Source organism: Petromyzon marinus, chromosome 45, assembly GCF_048934315.1.
Source record: "Petromyzon marinus isolate PM22_M1 ecotype Great Lakes invasive population chromosome 45, UKy_Petmar_22M1.pri1.0, whole genome shotgun sequence".
NCBI lineage: Eukaryota > Metazoa > Chordata > Hyperoartia > Petromyzontiformes > Petromyzontidae > Petromyzon > Petromyzon marinus.
Window position 1 is genome coordinate 10,635,853 of NC_133711.1, and position 20,227 is coordinate 10,656,079.

A 20,227-nucleotide genomic window follows, 5' to 3' on the forward strand; every position below is an offset into this window, starting at 1 on the left:
CTCTGGCTCCTTCGTAACCTCCGCGTCCTCCTCCTGTAGCAGTGAACTCCAGCAAGGAGGAGCCCAAACACGAAGGGCCACCCTGCTCTCCTATGGCCTCGCACCGGTCACCAAGCTCCACTGGTTGTGATCCTCGGTTTGTTGTGAAGGCCACCGGATGTGCGCTGTTATCCTCATCCACCTGGAGCCGCGTGGCACCCAAGCCCCAGTGCTGAGCGGTTCGATTGAGTTCTTGTTCATGGTGGGCCACTACAGTGACCAGAAGCTCGGCAGATTTGGTAGGGAGGCCTCGATGGGGTTCAGCGTGAAGATAAACAGCCTCTGGGTTTCCACGCTCCCCCAAGCAAGTTTCACCTGAAGAGTTCATTGCCTTGGTTTTCAATGCCCGTTCAGGTTTGCTTTCATTTTGAGATGAGTGCAGAATATTCAGTGGGACAGCATCAGACTGAGAGGTGATACATTCTCCATTTTCTTTTGCGAAGCGCAGCTGCTGACCCATCGCTCCTTCACTGGGGCATGAGTTTCTCCTTCTACGAGGCGACTCGGTAGCATTGGTGAGATGACATCTGTTTCCCCCAGTTGCTTGTGGCTGCTGCTGCTGAGGCTCGTCAGGGCAGGGGTCACCACTGGAGGAGTGCGGAGAAGCACGAGAAGAGGTCATGACACTCTCTGCAACTGTTGTGGCTGAGAAATTGCAGCTCCTATGACCCAAAGAGATGTGCTCGCTTGCAAAGAGTAAACCTTCACATGTGGCCTTTGGTCTTTTAATTTCTGGAGGCTTTGTAGACTCAATTATACACTCACCAACTGCTTCAACATTCTCTTTTGTTATTGCATAACTTGATTCAACAGATTTAACTATGCTGTCCATGAGCTCTATTTCCGGATCTGCTTTTGGGCTGTGCTCAAGTGTAGAAGAGTCCAGGAGAGATTTCACGTGGAGATCTTCATTAATCTGCACAAGGCTTCTGCAAACTGGTTTCATGTCCTCCCTGGCAGAGGCTCCACCTGCAAATCCACCGCACTCAGCACTGCTCACAATGTCAGTTTCAGAGCCACCATCACAACTCGCCGCATCACTGAAGATGAAGCTGTCAGGGGAAATAGGGGAGTAGAGAACGTCGTGAAGGCCCACGGCAGGATTCATGGGCATCTGGCACTTGGACGAATGTATTCCAACTCCAGGTGCTCCATCTGTAGGAAAGTAAGGTGAGTCCCTGGGTTCCAACTCTGAACAGATGGGTGGGTCACCCTGCGCTGAACTTAAATCTACCATGGCCTTCTCCTTGATGCATGCTACTGCAGCTTCAGGGCTTTCATCACAGAGTTCAGGGACTCCATTCAGTGTGACGTTTTCAGAGAAACATTTAGCTTCATCACAAGTAACTGCAGGCTGTGTGTGGACCTCATCGCATTCCAAGTTCTTTACCAGTCCCAGTGAAATGCTTCCTGCTTCCTGCTCAGCTGTTAGAGACCCCGTGTATTTGCACACAGTAACATTACCATTCTGTGAAAGCTCTAGTTTTTCAGAGTCTGACAGTCTCAGCATGCCGCAGGGGGCGACCATTGCTGAAGCATCTTCATCCGAGTGACACAGTGCAGCCAGGACGCTTAGTGGAGCTGATGGGAGGAAATTCGTGTCCTCGGGAGCTTGCAAAGCAAGCTGCCCCAATTCAACCTGTGGCAACTTCGCTCCAAGTGGCATTGTTGTCGTCGTCCTCATCATCAGCCCTGGTGCAATGCTCCGGGTCTCTGGGGACATGGTTAGAGCACCACTTTCGCTTGTGCTGTTGTAGCAGGGCAGATAGCGCTCGAGCACGGTGAGCGCACGGGAGTCCGGGGACGGCGATGGTGCTTCATCGAAGCAAGGGCTGAATGGGTGGAAGTCGCCTGTCCAGAAGTCACAGTGCAGCACTGGCGACAGAAAGCTGATGGGCTTTGTCTTGGCATCACTCGGCACTGCCACAACAGACTCGGACGACTGTGCTTTTCCTCTCCTACACTCGGCTGGCTGTCCTTCACCGAGGCTGCTTCTGTTGCTACTGCTGTTGCTGCTCTCTGAAGTGCAGATGCAAGTGTCATTGTGCAAAGCTGTGTTTTTAAGGTGTTCCACATCCGTGATATTTGTAATGGTGTCCATTATGTTCTTGATCTTGCTACCCTGGACTAAAGGCGGAGTGTGAAACGTCTCTGTCATGTGAAATTCTGTAGAGCCGATGTCTGTCTGCTCTTCGAAATTACTTTCCATATTCAGTGACAGCTTTCCACCGTGACTCAGCAGTGGCTGCGTTAGATTCGAGTTCAGCTCTTGGTTGAGGTCAAAATTCCCTGAGAAAATACTGCTCATCTCGTCTAGGAAGGACCACTCCTTCTCCATGGCATCCGTGGTGCTCAGATTGTCCACGTGGGCCGCGCTGCCATCCTGACCGATGTCAGTGGCATGTGCCACTCCGCTGGCCTCGATTGGTTCACACCGCGACCGCTCGCCCAGCTCGCTGAGCTGCAGTGCCTCCAGGATGTCCTCTGCGTCAAAGTGAGCCGCTGTCTTGCCCAGGTGGCCGCCCGACGGGAAGGGCAGCTGAGGGCTGGCGCTGCCACCCAAATCAAATACCTCGAGGGCAGTACTTGCCAGTGAGTGGCTGGCGCCAGGAGAGACTGCCGGCAACGGATGCTGCAGGGGCCTGGTTGAGTCCGAGTGCTGAGCGCCGGGTTCCCAGTTCTGTGTCGGGTCATCTCTGCTGCTCCCTGACTCACAGCTCATGGCATCGCTCCACCTCTCACGATCCTCCAGTCTCCAGCAGGGACTGGTGAGGGCCTGTAGAGAAGCTCCCTCATGGAACCGGGGCCCCCCCTGTAGCCCTGGGCTGCATATGCCGCCAAGGGACCCCCTATCCATCCCTGGCTGAGATTCCTCTTCCCTTGACACTGCCGCCTCACCGGAACTGGCACGACTGCCACCGTCATGCTTACAATGTTCAGTGGCAATGCCCAGCTCTGTGTCTTTATCGTGGTGCTCCTTCCAGGCGTGTGATTCTTTCTGGTGCTCAAAAAATTCCGATTGTTGCACAGTATCAGAATTGAGTCTGTTTTTCCCTGGTGAGAAATTTGTGGTGGTTTGTGTATTTGAGGCGATGTTCAACCTCTCACTTAGTGCGATCGGCTGTTTCAAAGGCACCTCTCTTAGGTCGATCTTTATGCCCTTGGCTCCCATGGGATCATGATCCGTGTCTGTATCAGATATGTAGTCATACTCGCCGAGTGGCTGATCTTTCACCACGGACTTTGGGATGTTTAAAACGAGCTTCAACTTGTCGAGGGGCGACCTCCATGGCTTCATTCTTACTTTATAGAAGTTGTTTTTCTGCAGCACGATTTTGTGAATGAGCTCCTTGTTTAGCCGGCCGCTCACTCCCCTCCGGCTCAGCACGTCCACATGTTTAGTGCTCCTGTGAGCAATGGGTTTGGACACGGAGGGCAGAGGCTTCTCTGGGCGTGAGCTGAGGGACTCTGGTTCCACCATGTCAGCACTGAGTCCATCCTTTCCACACGTGTTCCCATCAAGAGCGCCATCTCCCAGACCTCCACCAGTGACACCAACAACATCGTGTGAGGATGTATGGTGTGGCCGGAGGGGGCTACTTGAGCTGTCTGGTGATGGTGCCAGGACGTCTTGTCTCAAGCAGACAGATGTTGTGGGCACGCACGTCACAGGCGTTGTGATCATGAGGTTATAGCCATTCCGCTTCCCGACCGGCAGGGCTGCCCACCGTCCCCTTCGCTGCTTCTTCTTGCTCCTGCTGGTGTGGTACAGCTGCCGCATATCCTTGCCTCGCCCGCGCCTACCCCGGTGTCGACTGGCTCTGCCTCGCCCCGCGGTCGCCGTGGGCGCCGTCTCCTCGTGTCCCTTCCCGACGTCGCTGTCCCGCGTGGCCACCTTCGCTGTGCTCTCCGGAGGTTGTGGCAACGCAGCTGTCGCTGCGACGTCACCGGCACGACGTGGCACAAGCGCATCTTCGTCTGTGAACGCCTCAATGAAGCTGCTGTCCAGCTCACCATCGTCCGTGTGGTAGCCCAGCCCGTTGAGCGTCTCGATGATCAGGCTGTCGAGCCGGGCCGCGTCGTCCATGTCCAAATCCGTCGTGTGAGCGAGGTGGCCCGGAGCTGTGGCCAGCTGGCTCAGGTTGACCGAGAGCTCGTCCTTGTTGGCTTTTGCCGGGATATTCTCGGCGCAGACGGAGGAGGAGGAGGCCCTCGTGCTGCACTCGAAGCTTCTCGCACCTCCGCCTTCGGGAAGCTGCGTTGACACAGGCTGCTGCATTGCTGAGCGACAGGAGCTGCTGCCGATCGAGGAGGTCATGCTTTCCAGCAGAGCGGCACTTGGCCCAGTCGGCACACTGCATGTCTGCCGGTGCTGCAGCAGCGATGCCACGTCGACGAAGTTCTTGTCACACTGCCGGCACGTCAAGAACACGTCCAGACCGTCCAAGCTGGCACCATTGAGGGAGTTAAGGAAGCTCTGCTGGTTTTGCGCAGCCACATGCATTCCCATGACCCTGCACAGTGAATCCTGCAAAAGTTGCCCCGCGGCGTCCAGCTGAGACTGTCGTTCACCTGGCGCCGGCAAGTCGAGTCCCGCGTCACTCGGTGGCATGCCCCCCTCACAGCCCCAGGGCCCTGCGCGCGCCCGTCCCAACCAGGGCCCTCCAGGACTTGCGCAGGATGGCGACATCTGCAGGGAAGCGGCCATGCTCGCCGCACGAATGGGTACAGGTGTTGCCTTCCCTCTGCTGACGTGAGCACCGAAGAAAGCTTGCGGCAAAGAGAAGACACCCGGAATCCTCGGCTCCTGGCTCTCATGGGGAGGAAATGTGGGCACAGGGCCCTGCGGGGCCCCGGAGTAGCCCTCAACTGCCTCACATCTCCAGGCTGAGACCTCATCCAAAGGGAGTAGTGGGCGTTTCCTGTCTGCGCAGTCCTTGCCGTGCGGTGCCAATGCCGACATCACCAGGTGCTGCTTGCTCAGCTGGCGCGACAGTTCAATCCGGTTCTGGTTTGTCGTGATGGGCGCGTGGTAGATCTGCTGCCAGGGCAGCTTGGCCAGGCCCAGTGGAACCGGGCCCAGGGACATGTGCTGCTCCTGATGACCCACGCTGCTGCCACTAATGCTGCTGTTGTTCTTGGGAACGGTGCCATGTGTCAGCTGGTCCAAGCGAGGCTCCTGCCCGCACAGGAATGGTAGTCCCTTGTCAGCCTCCACGCACAGCAACGGCGCCTCCTGCAGCTCCCACGGAGGCAGAAGGAATGTGTCCGTGCCATTCACGCCATCACTGGCCACTTGCTCAGCCGCATTGCCAGTGGAGAAGCCGGCCGGCATTTGCTTCAGGCTGCCGTGCTTCTGAATCAAGAAGCCGCAGTCGGAGGTAGCGCTGCCGTCGAATGTCGGCAAGCATGGACCCTGGAAGCCGAAGGGCGCTGCCTGCGCAGGGCCAGACGACTCATCATCCGAGGGCTCCATGGGGCTGAACGGGGCAGATGGGTGCGTGCGCTCCACCCAGGGTGCTATTGGCCCATGGTGGCACAGCGTGGATTGCTGTAATAGGGGCAGAGGAAAGTGTTTGACGGGGAGCTGCGCGGTGCACGGGAAAGGCACAGAGTGCATCTCGCCGTAGGGCAGCCTGTGCACGGAGTGCTCTCTGTGGCAGAAGCGCGGTGGCGGCTGTAGCGAGTAGGGTCCCTGCGCGAGCGGCTCGGGCGGTGAGTCACGCGGGAGTGGCCGCTGCTGCCCGCACACCGCCTGCAGCGACTGTGCGAGGAGCGAGGCTTCGACGCCGCTGAGGAGCAGGTTGCCCTCGTCAGATGATGCCGCTTCCCCTCCAGCGCTTGCGAACCCCCAGGGAGTGGCGGCAGTCGCGCTGCGGTGGAAGTGCGGGATGTGAGCGACAGGACCCAGCTCCTCACGGAAGGCACCGCCCTGCATCCGCCCATCCGGGAAGACCTGCGGGCTTGCATCGTGCTGCTGCTGCTGCTGCTGAGCCGTACGCGTGGGCAGCGGCGGGCACTTTCCCACAGGCGGCCGGGCATGGAAGTGCGGTGCCTCCCCGCGCTGCCGGTGGCCAATGTCCTCCTTCTGCAGCTCGGCTTCACGCTCGGGGATGCGGGGCACGTGGAAGCGGTAGCTCCCATTGACGGGCGGCCGCGGCCCTGGGGCCCTCCTGTGTGGAACAGCCTTCTGTTGCGGGTAGGCAATTCCGATGGTAGGGTTGCTCTTGGGGCCGGCCGGCTTATTCCTGCAGAGACCACCATGTGTCCCTTCCCCACGGCTGTTCCTCCTCACTCGCTCCGGCGCTCGGTGTTTCTCTGGGGACATTGGGCCACGTATGGCGTCTCCACCATGGCCAGCGGCCCTCCCCTGGGCCCTGCAGCAGTCGCACCGTTCCCTCTCCCGCTCGGAGCTTGACACCTGCGTGTGCGCCGCCGCCTCCCGACAGACATTGGCGTCTCTTGCTGCTGCATGCTCCATGCGCCCCGCGTGCTCCACGTGCTCCACTCGCCGTACGTCCGTTGACGAGCAGCGTTGGCACAGCACCTCCGCGCGCCATTGCGCCTCGTCCGCGCCGCCGCCGCCGCCGCTGCCGTCATGCTCGTGGATGTACGATGCGAGGTCACGCCTGCAGCGATTGCTCATCGTCACCGCCCGTGAGCCGCCCGCCAGCACCGCCCCGCGTCAGCGATGAGGCACGCACTGGTAGCTGGGTCATCACTGTGGCAGGACGGTCGGTGCTTGCGCTGAGACCTTGCGCTGGGGCCCTCAGACAGCACAAGGAGCCCGCACCTCATGGCCCAACAGCGCTCCGCCACCCTCCTCCACGGCCATGAGTCCTGGAAGAAATAAACAAACACATTGGACTTTTACAGTGCCATTATCCTTTCATCGGGTCCTTCGATTTCCTCCCAGATGAAGTGAATCAACAACATCGGACAGCCTGCATCGGAAACCAGCAGCAGTCAGCAACGATGCTATATAACCGACAGAGAATGTGAGCAGCTAAATTCAGCTTCTGAAGAAGCTCCCAGAATGGTTGGACATTGTGCCAGACAACATGCGGTACAACCACAAAACACATCGGAGCAGCACAACCACGAAAATCACCGTCGGAGTATACACACTGTTGTTTGTGGGTATTGTCTATACTACATTGTTTTTGCTAATTATATGTAGTCTGAAATCACTTCTTTACTGACTAAATCTTTTGTCATTTTCTCAAATGCCCCCCCCCCTCCATGTTTTAGCGCCTCGAGATCTACTGCATGGGAGGAACCGTATAATTAATCAATTCATTAGAGGGACCTCCTTTGCCTGTGGATATTGCTCTTAACGTTGTTTTACCAGCAAAATTTCTACCACCGCATTCACGCGTGAGTGCGATTCGTAGTGCGTCCACCCATGTGCATTCCTCATTTGTCTACGTCTTGTTTGTCGTCAGGTTCTGCTTGGATACGACCTCCACATTGCAGTAGACAAGTGCCAACTGCGACGCATATTAAGGAGGATGATGGTTCTTGCCTTCTGCCTGGACTGGGTGGAGGACTGAAAGCATTGGATATACTGCAGACCATGTCGCTGTGGTGTGGCCTGACCCAGGTACCCATTATTATAGATTCTTTACTTTACCGATTTAAAAATTTTCCCTGGATAATTCCTGGAGATGGAAAATAGTATACACAATCAGAAGAAACTAAATAAATAAGCAGACAATTCACCTCCTTCCCAAATATGTCCCTCCAGGGCCATCGGGAAGTGCAACATTTTAGCAGTATTGGTTCAACACAAGCGCACTCTGGGCCAGTTTCAACATTCCATATCACGTCAGCAGTCAGGCTCAATTAGGCATATATTCTGCTGATTTATTTAGTTACTTATATTCTCCACACCAACGTGAATCATTATTTTGCGCCGTAAGAAGAAAGTTGTGGGTCACATTGGCACAGGGGCCTGTGTTCATGAGCCGCAACCAATGCGGAGCGAAGGCGGGTTAGGCGAGCGTGCAGTGCCATCGCTGCCAGGTCAGATGGGGCCCACCATGTTGGGAGGCTATGGAGGCCCGAGCTGCTCCTCTTTGTCTCCAAGCCAAGGGGCCCCGGGCCACACGACGTGGACGGCGCCCAAACCAGGCCCAAGCGACGCGGTGCGCCCCTCCTCGCCCAGTCGCCAGCGAACGAGGGCCGCGCGGCACGCTACCGCCCAACCGCACGCTTTTTGCAGCATCATCCCGCGGCGGGAGACCGCAAATAAATTTTCTGGTTGACGTCGGTGACACAGAGGAGCGGGAGGGCACGATAGCGGGACACCGGCACCAATCGGCCAAGAGACAAGGGCAGATCCTCGCGGGGCCAGGGAGGTGGTGCAACCCAGCGGGCAGGGTCTGCGGTCAAGACACTGGGAGCATCTGCTTCCGGTTATGGTCCAGGCAGCCCTGCTGCTCCTGGCTGATAACCTGTTGACGCCAAACTCGGCTATCGCATCGCGAAATGAGCTCGGCGCTCCTCCTGCCTCCATGATACATCACGCCTGTTATGACAAGGGCTTCTTTATTTTGTGGGGATTTTTCGCCCTATGCCCACCCCCCCCCCCGGCCCCCCCTTGTAGATTGCAAGGTTGGGGCGTGGGGGGGGCCTGCCATGTCCATTAATGTTCAATGAAATGTGACCGAGGCCGTGAAATCATCGGTGTGTGGCTCGGAGATGCAGAGCCCGAGAGCACCGCTCACCATTCACGTCGCCACGGCAACGGCGCGCGTGTGAAATTTCTCGCCGTGCCTCGTGAAATCGCGGTTTCAAATTTCAGATTTCATTAATGGGGAATGGGAGGAGGGGCAGTATTTACATGCGCGTAAACGTACACCCGTCCGGGCATTTGAAAGTGCGATGTGTCTGATAAACATCTTCTAAACGAATCATCGGCAGTCGGCCCCGTGGTGTTAATGGGCGAGAGTGATGGGAGGGCATACGGGCAATGCATGCAGGGAAGGGACACTTCACTTCTGAGAAACAAAAAGGAGAACCGAGTCGTGTTGTCACAACTCTTGTTGCACAACAGAGACCAGAATCCATGGAGAATGAGCCACAGCTCGCAAGCACGGCACGCGCGCGCACACACCGGGCCCACACGCTCCTTCACGGCGGACGGGCGTGCGTGGGTGTGTTCGTGTGCGCGAGCGTGGCAGTGTTTGTGAGCCATAAGCGGTGGTGTTCGTGCTTAGCGCACTATGCAATAAACCCGGCAAACTAAGTTCAGTTCCCGGTCACGACTGCCATCTGTAGCGAATATCTGAACCTGCCATGAACCTCCCCTATGTCAATAATATATGTGTGTCTCAACATGTGGAGTGATGGTGCAGTGGTTAGCGCACTGCGCTATGAACCTGGTAACTCGAGTGTGCTTCCTGACCACAGCTAACATCAGTGGTGAATACCTAAACTGGTTACATATCTCCCATAGGTCGACTCAGCTTTAAATAAATACCTGGTGTAGTTTGTAAAGATCAACACTGGGGAGACAAAGGCGGCAAAGTATGCTGTCAGCCATAGCACTCCCTCATGTGTTGTACCAGCCTTAATAAGTGCTCGCTAACAGCATTATTGAGAATAGGGTTTCCCCTTTTTTCTGGCAACAAAATAGGTGTCAAGATGTTAAAACACCAAACTGAAACCTTTTACAAGGAATCATGTCTGCATTAACCACAATACTTGTGGTCGGAATGCAAAAAAAACCATACTCTGATAATATATGCATTGTCTTTGAAACTGATTGGTCCACACCAGAGACAGCTTTCATTTGAGCCTAGTCTCAAAACGGTGTTAAAGGATTCAGTTTGGTGTTTTAACATCTTAACACCTGTTTTGTTGCCAGAAAAAAGGGGAAAACCTATTCTCGTATTTTGGTACAGGCAAAGGAGGTCCCATGATGTAACAGCATGCTTTTTAAAAAAAATCTGTTAAGGCTGTACGGAGGATTTTGTCTTTGCTCTAACAGTCTGTATGTACCACAGAGCGAACCGCTCACCACTGCGCCACCGTTCGTAGGGAACGGTGGCGCAGTGGTTAGTACACTGCGCAATGAACCCAGGTTACATCAGTGGTGAGTGAAATTTGAAGCTGTCCTGACTACTACCTTCACCAACCTGTACTGCCCACGCGTGGTGAAGTATAGCCAAACAAATCCCATGACTGATATGATGTGGGCAGGCTTTCATCTAACAGTGGAATAAACAAAGTGCTGTGAATTATCTGATGTGATGTGTGAACATCAACATTGGGGAGACAAAGGGAGACAGGCATGGTGCTGGCTACACCACTCCCGTGTTTGTCATGCCCTCCTCCCTAACATCACCTGCGTCTACAGCCAATAGGGCAAAGTAGTGGCTGTGAGTTGCTGTCAGTGAGTGAGTGGATGTGAGTGGGTGGATGTGAGTGGGTGTGAGTGGTTGTAAATGAGTGGTTGGGAGTGGTTGTGAGTGGGTATGAGTGGATGTTAAAAAGTAGGTGTGAGTGGTTGTGAGTGAGTGAGTGGGTGGGTGTGAGTGAGTGAGTGGATGTGAGTGCGAGAGTGTGAGTGGTTGTGAGTAGGTGTGAGTGGCTGTGTTTGAGTGGGTGTGAGTGGCTGTGTTTCAGTATGAGTGAGTGGCTGTGAGTGGCTGGGGAGCGGTAGTGTAGTGGTTAGCATGCTGCACTATGAACCCGGCTAACCGAGTTCGATACCCACTCACGGTCAACACCAGTGACGATTATTTGAACTGGTCCTGGGCCTCCCCAAGGTCGATTCGGCCTTCAAATGAGTACCTGGTGTGATGTGTAAACATCGCCACTAGGGAGTCAAAGGCAGCCAGGCGTGGTGCTGGCCACCCACCCCCTCGTGTACCGTTCTGGCCTTCATAGGTGCTCGTGAATAGCACTTGCCCCAACAGTCTGTTAAGGCTATTTGGGAGATTTTTGTCTTTGTCTATTTTTTATGATCTGCAGTGTGGTGGAAGTTGAACGCACTGTGATTGAGAAGGGTGCAGCAATCAACAAGTGAAGTTTACGGGAAGAGTGACCATGGTCGTAGCGATAGAACAGTGACAAGGAGGCAACTGACCACAAGCGACGAGGGAATCGGTGAGTGCTAGGTTCTCAATCACTCTGACGTCACCTCGGCGCTTGTGCCAGGCCAGGTGTACTTTGAGGCCACGTGAAGTGTCGAAGGCCCACTGACAGGAGGTCACGGAACAGACACAGGTGCCACGGGTTGACTGAATGAGATTACTAGCAGATCCACCAACCGTGCTCCCCACTGTGCCAACTCGCTGTGTTTTAGCTGCCCGGAGCTCCTCTCGTTGTGAGCGTCGCTCCTCTGCCCTTCGTTGTTGCTGGCGGGCGACTGCCTCCAACTCCTCAGCAGCGTCCTTCACGAACCTCCTCCACAAAGGCCGATCTGGACACTGCTGGTCAAATCACACTAACTTACCCACTCATCCACGCACTCACCCACCCACTCATCCACGCACTCACCCACGCACTCACCCACCCACTCACCAAACTGCAGGTCACCTTACTTCTCTTTCTGCGTCTTCCCTCGTACTGCTTCACTATGGAAGTTCCTTCTCCCATCATCGTCCCTCTTCCCCCAAAGCTATTATCGCAATAACCTTGCTCAATTTAAGACACCTGTTAACGATTACAACTTTTTCAGTGCCGGTTGTTGCTGACCACTTCACGTTTTGGACGTCTGTTTACAAACAACAGATGGCAACAATAACAATACGGGAGATGCACAACGCCGCTCATCGCTCATCACACGCGCAGAGCGGTGGGTGCGGCGGCACCACGATTTCCCTTTTTAATTTCTAGGGATAAAAAAAATACCTGCTGCCTAATCTGGAGGGGCCGTGGGGGGGGGAGTAGGAGCCCCCTGCTCCCCCAACCCTCCCACCTCATCCCCCCCCCCGCCCGCCCCCCATGCAGGCCCCGTTCCGTCACGACCAGAGCTGCTACCGCCGATAACGGCGCCTGCTCCTCCTCCTCACGTCCCCGAGTAATCCTAATCCTCTGATGAGCTCTGAGCGGACGTCTGTCTCTCCTCATCAGCTCCTTCCAATTGCTCGCCTAAGATACGGGCCCGCATGCTTTCATATAACGAACTCTCGCTCTGACTCTCTCCCTCCCATCTCCCACGACCACACAAAAACAACAATAGCCATAATTCGCCACTAAGTGTGCAAGTGACGTCACCACGGCGCGTGTGCCAGGCTAGGTGCACTTTGAGGCCATCTGAGGTGTCGAAGGCTTGCTTACAAGAGGTCATGGAACTAGCCAAGGTGCCATGGGTTGACTGAGGTGACTGGCAGTTGCACCACCTGTGCTTCCCACTGCACCAACTTGCTGTATTTTAGTCGCCCGGTGCTCCACTCATTGTTGTGAGAGTCACTCCTCTGCCCTCCGCTGCTGTTGGAGGGCGACTGCCTCCGACTGCCCAGTAGCGCCCTTCACAAGCCACATTTAAAGAGGCCGGCCGATCTTGACACGGCTGGTACCAGTCTTTGGCAAGTCCGCTCGGCTCATATGCTCCTGCACCATATCAGTCCATCTCTTCTACAGTCCGTGCCGAGTTATGCCTTCCCTTCTCTATGCTTGAAAGGCTGTGTTGGCTGGGTCATGTAGCCCTCATGTCCAGCCACACTGCTTGCCCAAGCTGCTAATGTTTGACCGAATAAAGGGGGCTAAACGGGCGCAACACGGGCTAGAGAAGAGATGGAGTAATGTGGTAGAGGAGGATGTGGAGCCGAGTGGACTTGCTGACGATTGGTACCAGCAGTGTAAAGATCGGATTCTGTGGAGGAGGCTCGTGAAGGACTCTGCTGGGTAGTTGGAGGCAGTCTCCATGCAACAAAAGCGGGGGACGGACGAGTGACGCTCACAACAACGGTCGGAGTGCCAGGTGGTTAAAATACAGCAAGTTGACACAGCAGGGATCCCAAGTAGTGCATCTGCAGTCATCTCAGTCAATCTATGGCAACTTCGTCTGTCCGGGGAACAAATGTCAGCGAGCCTTCGACACTTCATGCGGATCAAAAGTGCACCTAGCCTGGCACAAGCGCCGTGTTGACTTCACAGACACTTAGTTGAGAATGGCCGCTATTCTTGTTCTATTGTCTTTATGGGGAGCGGTAGCGCAGTGGTTAGTGCACTGCGCTACGCACCCGGCCATCCGAGTTGGATTCTCGCTCACGACAAAATATCACTGGGTCGTCTCCTCTGGGTCGACTCAGCCTCATGTGAGCACCCAGCGCGATGCGCAAACATCATAACCGGGGAGACAAAGGCGGCAGGAGGTGGTCGTTCCGGCTACACCACTCATTCCTGCGCCGTTCCGGTCTTTGTAGATGCCGTTCGCTAAAAAGCCCTTGCCCCAACGGCCTGCGTAGGCTACACGGGATGGAGGGAAACCTTTGTTTGTGTGTGTATCTCTGAACGTGTATCATCTGTGTGTGTGTATCTCGTGTGTGTGGGTGTGGGTGAAGTGAAATGAGCACAGATAGGGTGCACGGGGACAAATATAAATCATCAAGTATCTATGGCGCTATGGTCGCCTCGCATGAAGAAAGCGGCGCGCGAGGAATTTGCTTACGAATTGGGGGGGTGGGGTGGGGGGCCTCGTGTGTTTTATCTGCACATTTATGGCCACCGAGATAATGAGCCAAAGTTTTGAGAAATAAAATAAATAAATACAGAGAGAGAGAGAGCGAGCGACACGGCCACAGCCACGGCGCGCGGCATGCAAATCTGATGTGTGCCGTGAATATCAAGTGACGTTAGCGGCCACTCAGAGAGAAGGAGGAGGAGAGGAGGAGGAGGAGGGAGGCGGCCGAGGCGCTATCTCTGCATGACTATTCATAAGCAAATGAGCTGGGAGTTTTTTGGGGCTGATGACTGGGCCGCCTGTTAGCGGCAGATTAGCGGCGCTGCTTCGCGCCGCACGCACAGCGGAGATAGCGCGACGCGCACTTCTCCGCGGGTTACACGGCGCTGGATCTCATTAGTGGCTGCCCCCCCCCTCTCCTCCCTCCCCCCCTCCAGCCCCCCCCCCCCCCCTTCTGTCCGGCCCTTCCCCCTGCTCCCTCCCGCCAGCGCGCTACCAAAATAGAGATATTTGACGCACGGACGCCACGACCGGCCGCTGCGTGCCCAGCCTCATTAGCATGTCCACGAGCTCTGTCATTAAGTGAAATGTTAAGCGAAGGACACTTTGCAGTGCCAGTGTGGGCCGCGTGGCGAGAGGGAAATGTGGGGGAGGGGGCTGGCTGTGTCCTGCTATGAAATTAATCCGGAGGCGCCGCTTTTGTTGTCGAGGGGGGAGGGGGGAAACAAAGGCGCTCGGGGTGAGGGGTGCGAACGTGGCGGATCCAAGGACAATGCCGTTATCTCCCCCCCCCCCCCAGCTCACACACCACACACACACACACCACACATACCACACATACCACACACACACCACAAACACACCACACACACCACACATAAACACCACACATACACACCACATACACACCACGCACACACCACACACCACACCACATACACACCACGCACACACCACACACACACCACACACACACCACGCACACCACGCCACCTCCCGCCGGATCAGACCCCCCTCGCTCGCACGGGGGGCACCTGCAAAAAGCGGGACGCCGACTCAAGACCCCACGCGTGGGGTCGCGATGGGGTGTGGGGGCGGGGGCTCGGGGTGGGGTGGGGGGGTTGGCGGGTCGTGCATTGCGATTCTTCACGCAATGCTTCATCCTCAAGCTCCGGGGACTCGCTTTGAACCCCCTCGCCCCACCCACCGCGAGATGCAGATTGGGGGGGGAGGTGGTGAGGGGGGCGCCACTTCAAGTGTACCCCCACCACCCCCCCACCACCCCCCCCACCACCCCCCACCACTCCCCCCTCCCCACGTGTCCCCCCTCCCACCCCGCCACCCCCAACTCCCCCTGCGGCCACTAACGCGACGAGAGGGGCCCCACACGGAGCGCGGCATTGATTCCACATGATCCCAATTCCCTGATCCCGCATGATCCCAATTCCCTGATTCCGCATGATCCCAATTCCCTGATCCCTGCAGCGTGGGCCCTGAGACACGATCCCTACTCATTGATCCCTCCTCGACGGCCCGTAAATCCGCCCAATGCAAGGCCCCGCATCCACCACTCTCTGATCCCTCCTCACCCACGATACACGGCCCTCCTCCGCGATCTTTAATCCCGGATACAGAATCCTGTATCCACGATCCCTAATCGATGATCCCCGCTTACTGAGCCCTGATAAATGATCCCCCCCTGTCAATGACCCCCCCAAGCTGCTCGCTGACCGCTGCTCCCCGCGTGATTGAGGCTGCGGGCAGCAGGGGGCGACGTCGGCACAGCGATACGCGGTGACGCCCAGAGGCGGCGAGACGGTCAACCACAGCCTCACGCTGACCCCTCACGACACCCAACACGGACCGCAACGACAACGGCTAACGCGACCATAGCTACCACACTATCCCGAAAACAGCCATAGCCCTGACCACAACACTCGCACAGCTAACATCCCGACTGCAAGCGCAACGCCAATCACAACTTTAACTCCGGTACCATTCCCTATTCACTGTACTGACCCGACAACAACAAACGCCGTCTGGAACGACGCTTACCGCAACACCAACACTATGCCTCGCACTATTCTGCTCCTCACCCTACCCGTAACTATCGTTAAACCCCACCCCCCGCTGCCCGCTATTACCCTTGCCTCCTTCCCCCTATCCCCTGCCGCTGTCCTCTCCCCGGCAAGGCTGCCCCGACGAAGACGGTGGCTTTGGAGACGCCACTTGCGATCGGACTGGTAATTCTAATAATCGGAGAGTAGCGCCATCACCCTCGGGGTCCCGTCACACGCACGTCACACGCACGTCACACGCACGTCGTCTCGCGAACATCCACGCGTCTCGCGCACTGTTCGTGCTCACCTCGCTTCCCGTCTCGCACTTGACACGCGTCCAGACGCGTCCCGCCCCGGGATAGGCGGAGGCCGACAGCAGCGGGAGCCACCTGCGCCAGGTGATCACGCAAATACTAATAAATAAATAAATAGCCCCGCAATCCGCCTCCTTTACATATCGGTGTCTCCGCATCAACAACCCCACAAGTATGCTGTGCACCTCTCATCGGCCTCATCACGGCCTTGCATCTTGGAGTGCAACATTGTCAGCGGCATTGGTTCAACGCACGAAAAACTCCGGACCGGTTTTGACATTCAGTGGCTCGTCAGCAGCCAGACTCGCTTGAACCAATCCTGCAGGTGAACTGCCAGATGTTATCGACGAGGTCCCTGTCTGTTGTCTATGGGTCTTAGTACTGCTGATAAGGCACTGGTGATTATAACGATGCAACTTCAACCCTCACGATGATGCTTGAAAAGCTGAATGTGCTGCACAAGAAGCCACAAACTCCTCCTCGTAGAAGACCCCACGCACGAGAACCCTGGTTTCGATCGTCCGTGAAGCTCACGGACCACCACCGTAACTCGCAACCGCACACAAAGCATGGCAACAGCAGAGGCGGCGACACTCGCCGCTGATGATGATGACGATGATGCACAAATGGAAAATACATTTAAAACAAATCTCCGTTCAGTGGTGCCCATAACAAAACCGTGGAGTATAGAGCGATTCGGCACCCGATTTGCAAATACGGACGAGGCGGAGGGCGTCATTCGCAAATCATCCTGGGGCAACGACCTCAAAGTAAAATCACAGCTAGCTGTTGCTCTACAGCGACATCGGCCACACTACGAAAGACGAGGGGGAGAATGCGAGTGATTGTGCAGGTGATTATTTTGCGTAACGCGCACAGCAACGACTCCGGCAGTCATCATTCCGAGTAGTGCCGGGGCGTCTTTACAGAGAGAGAGGGGCTACCTCCCGCGGCGCATGGCTGAACGCTGTCTGCCCCCTACCCCCTCCACCCCCACTTCTCCGAACCCTCGCACTCTGAGATAGGGGGGGGCGCTGGGGGTGCACGGGAATTTCCCCCCAGGAGAGCGGACGGGGAGGAGGAGGGGGGGGACGGTTGTGGCTCTGGTGAATGTGAATTAATCAGACTCGTCACTCACGTGTGTCGGCTCCTGTGAGCTGAGGCTGCCTCGAGCGATAGCCCAACATCGGCAGCGTACGATCAGCAGCGTCATAACATCAACAGCGTCATAACATCAGCAGCGTCATACCATCAGCTATAACCATCATAAACACCGACACATTCGTCAGTAACACGACCCTCGTTATGAAACACGCACGCACGTTATCGGTGACGATTCGGACAATAGCCCAGCTTCATAGCAGAGGTATGGGACCTGCTCGCACAACGCGCTGATGGGTGTCAGGGCATTGAGGGCGGGGGGTGGGAGCTCACCTGGAGAGGTGAGAGGTGGGAGGGAGCGGGGGCAGCTGGGGGCCGGCGACCTGCACTCACTGGGCCATGCTGGGGGTTCCAGATGAATATCCTGGGGGGGGGGGAGCAGAGGAGAAGAGAGGTGGGGGGGGGGGTGAGCTCCCTCGTCATGCACAGCGCTGTGAGCCCTGCCGGCTGTGGCTCCCTGCACTGCTGTTGCCATGCTTTGTGTGCGGTTGCGAGTTACGTTGGTGGTCCGTGAGCTTCACGGACGATCGAAGCCAGGGTTCTCGTGCGTGGGGTCTTCTACGATGTTTTTCTTGTTCGTGTTTTTGTTTTTTTGTTTGTTGTGAAAGAACAAACTGAAACGATTCTCCCCCCCCCCCCGCGCGTGTGGTCACAACAACTCACTCATCCAGGGCCACGTGGCGCTCTCACACCTGCGTGGGCGCGTGCGTGTGTCTGGGGAGCGGTGGCGCAGCGGTTAGCGCGCCGCGCTACAAACACGGCGAATCCAAATTACATTCAGACGATAATCTGAGCCAGTGCTGGTTGTCCCCTAGATATAGACTCGCCCTTAAATTAGTACCTACTGTGGTGTGTAAACATCAGCACTTGGGGAGACAAAGGTGGCCGGGCAAGGTTCTGCCCGCCCACCCAGTTGTGTTCCGTGTCGGCCTTCAGAGGTGTTACTTGCTAACTGCACTTGCCCCAGCAGTCTGTTTAGCCTACACCGGGGATCTTTGTCTTTTGTGTGTGAAGGTGAGGATCAGTGACGGAGTGGTTAGCGCGCCACGTCACGAACACAGAGACCTGAGTTGGATTCTCAATCACGGTTAACACCAGCCGCGAACGATCTGCGAACCGGTCAGCGTGAACCCGCCTGAGCACACTCGCCGTCTCACACAACCCTCACTCTCTCACATTCGCCCGCACACAATTCTCACACAACCATCGCGCTCACTCGCACCCTCGCTCTCTCACTCGACCTCTCCACTCGCCCTCTCGCACAACTCGCACGCAACTATCACCCTCCCTCACTCTCACACGCACTCTCGCGCATTCGCTCTCACGCTCCCCAGAGGCCACGGGGAATTCGACTCCACGAGGCACCGCGCGGCTCCTGGGCGGCACCAGCAGCAGCAGCAGCGAGCGGCAGCAGAGAAGCCGGATGAAGCAAAACGGTAAGAAAAACAAGTGCAGCTCCACACGGGGGCCCCGGGCGGCCCTGGGTCCTCCTCCTCCTCCCTGCGTCTCCCAGCACCCCTCAACTCCTGCCACTGCCTCCCACCGTCGTCCCCCCACTCCCGTGTCTCCCGCAGCTTCCGAGATCTTCCCGGAGCCTGCTCGGGGCCTTCTGGAGCCACGGTATCCAAATCCAGCCAGGACTTCTCTTCCCAACAAAAACACAACGCGTTTCACATGGCGAAGTATTTGAGGTTCTGGCAGCTTCTCCGCCCAAGAGAGAACTACCCAGGGCTACAGCAGCAGCAACATCGTCATCATCTCCACGATCATTATCACGACCACCATCATCATAAGCGCAGCAAAGCTTCTGGACATGAGTGCATGAGGCAGGCACTGATCAAGAGATCCCTGAGACTTCCTGGTGCTCGGTTATTGTGCTTCACGTGGACTGAGTGTGAAACCTCACCTGGGGAATCTCACCTGGGGGACCCTACCTGCTTACCCCACATCACTGATAGTGTGCCCCCCATCACCCCCTCACCACCACCAAACACTGATCCTGGGATGGATAACATCTGGGCATCTGTGAAATACTGAACATATGTGAAAAAGAGCTTTATAGCTCATCGGACTTCTCCAGTATAAATAAATATTCTGATTCTAAGAGACGCCCCTTCCCAACCCCCCCCTCACCCTCCGCACCTCCAGCCCCCCCCCCCTCCTCCACGCCACGGAACGCCCCCCCCTCCCCCCCATTCTTCCAAGCCGCTTGGAAGTTCCCCAAGTCCCTTGTTCGTGAATATTTCACAGATTTCTCATTTCGTGAACCCACGGCGTCTGGCTTTGCCATGAAGCAGAACAGGAATGAAAAATACAAATGTAGCCTAGAAGAGGTGGGGTCATGGAGGGGTGGAGCGGCGGGGGGGAGACGGAGGGAGGGTGGGGGGAGACGGAGGGAGGGGTGGGGGGAGACGGAGGGAGGGTGGGGGGAGACGGAGGGAGGGGTGGGGGGAGACGGAGGGAGGGGTGGGGGGAGACGGAGGGAGGGGTGGGGGGAGACGAGGGGAGGGGTGGGGGGAGACGGAGGGAGGGGTGGGGGAGACGAGGGGTGGGGGGAGACGGAGGGAGGGGTGGGGGGAGACGGAGGGAGGGGTGGGGGGAGACGGAGGGATGGGTGGGGGTAGACGAGGGGAGGGGTGGGGGGAGACGGAGGGATGGGTGGGGGGAGACTGAGGGAGGGGTGGGGGTAGACGAGGGGAGGGGTGGGGGGAGACGGAGGGAGGGGTGGGGGAGACGAGGGGTGGGGGGAGACGGAGGGAGGGGTGGGGGAAGACGGAGGGAGGGGTGGGGGGAGACGGAGGGATGGGTGGGGGTAGACGAGGGGAGGGGTGGGGGGAGACGGAGGGATGGGTGGGGGGAGACTGAGGGAGGGGTGGGGGTAGACGAGGGGAGGGGTGGGGGGAGACGGAGGGATGGGTGGGGGGAGACGGGGGGAGGGGTGGGGGGAGACGGAGGGATGGGTGGGGGGAGACGAGGGGAGGGGTGGGGGGAGACGGAGGGAGGGGTGGGGGGAGACG

At 56.9% G+C, this 20,227-nt stretch overlaps 1 long non-coding RNA gene across 3 annotated transcripts in view; it reads left to right on the forward strand.

Moving 5' to 3' along the window:
* LOC116952027 (uncharacterized) overlaps positions 1–19,316 on the forward strand; it is a 31,242-nt gene extending 11,926 nt beyond the window's left edge. For all 3 annotated transcript variants that reach the window (XR_012946927.1, XR_012946926.1, XR_012946925.1), the window contains exons 3-6: positions 7,485–7,642; positions 18,225–18,329; positions 18,545–18,646; positions 18,785–19,316. This is a non-coding gene — a long non-coding RNA (uncharacterized LOC116952027). The remainder of the gene's footprint in view (positions 1–7,484; positions 7,643–18,224; positions 18,330–18,544; positions 18,647–18,784) is intronic.
* The last annotated feature ends 911 nt before the right edge of the window (positions 19,317–20,227 follow it).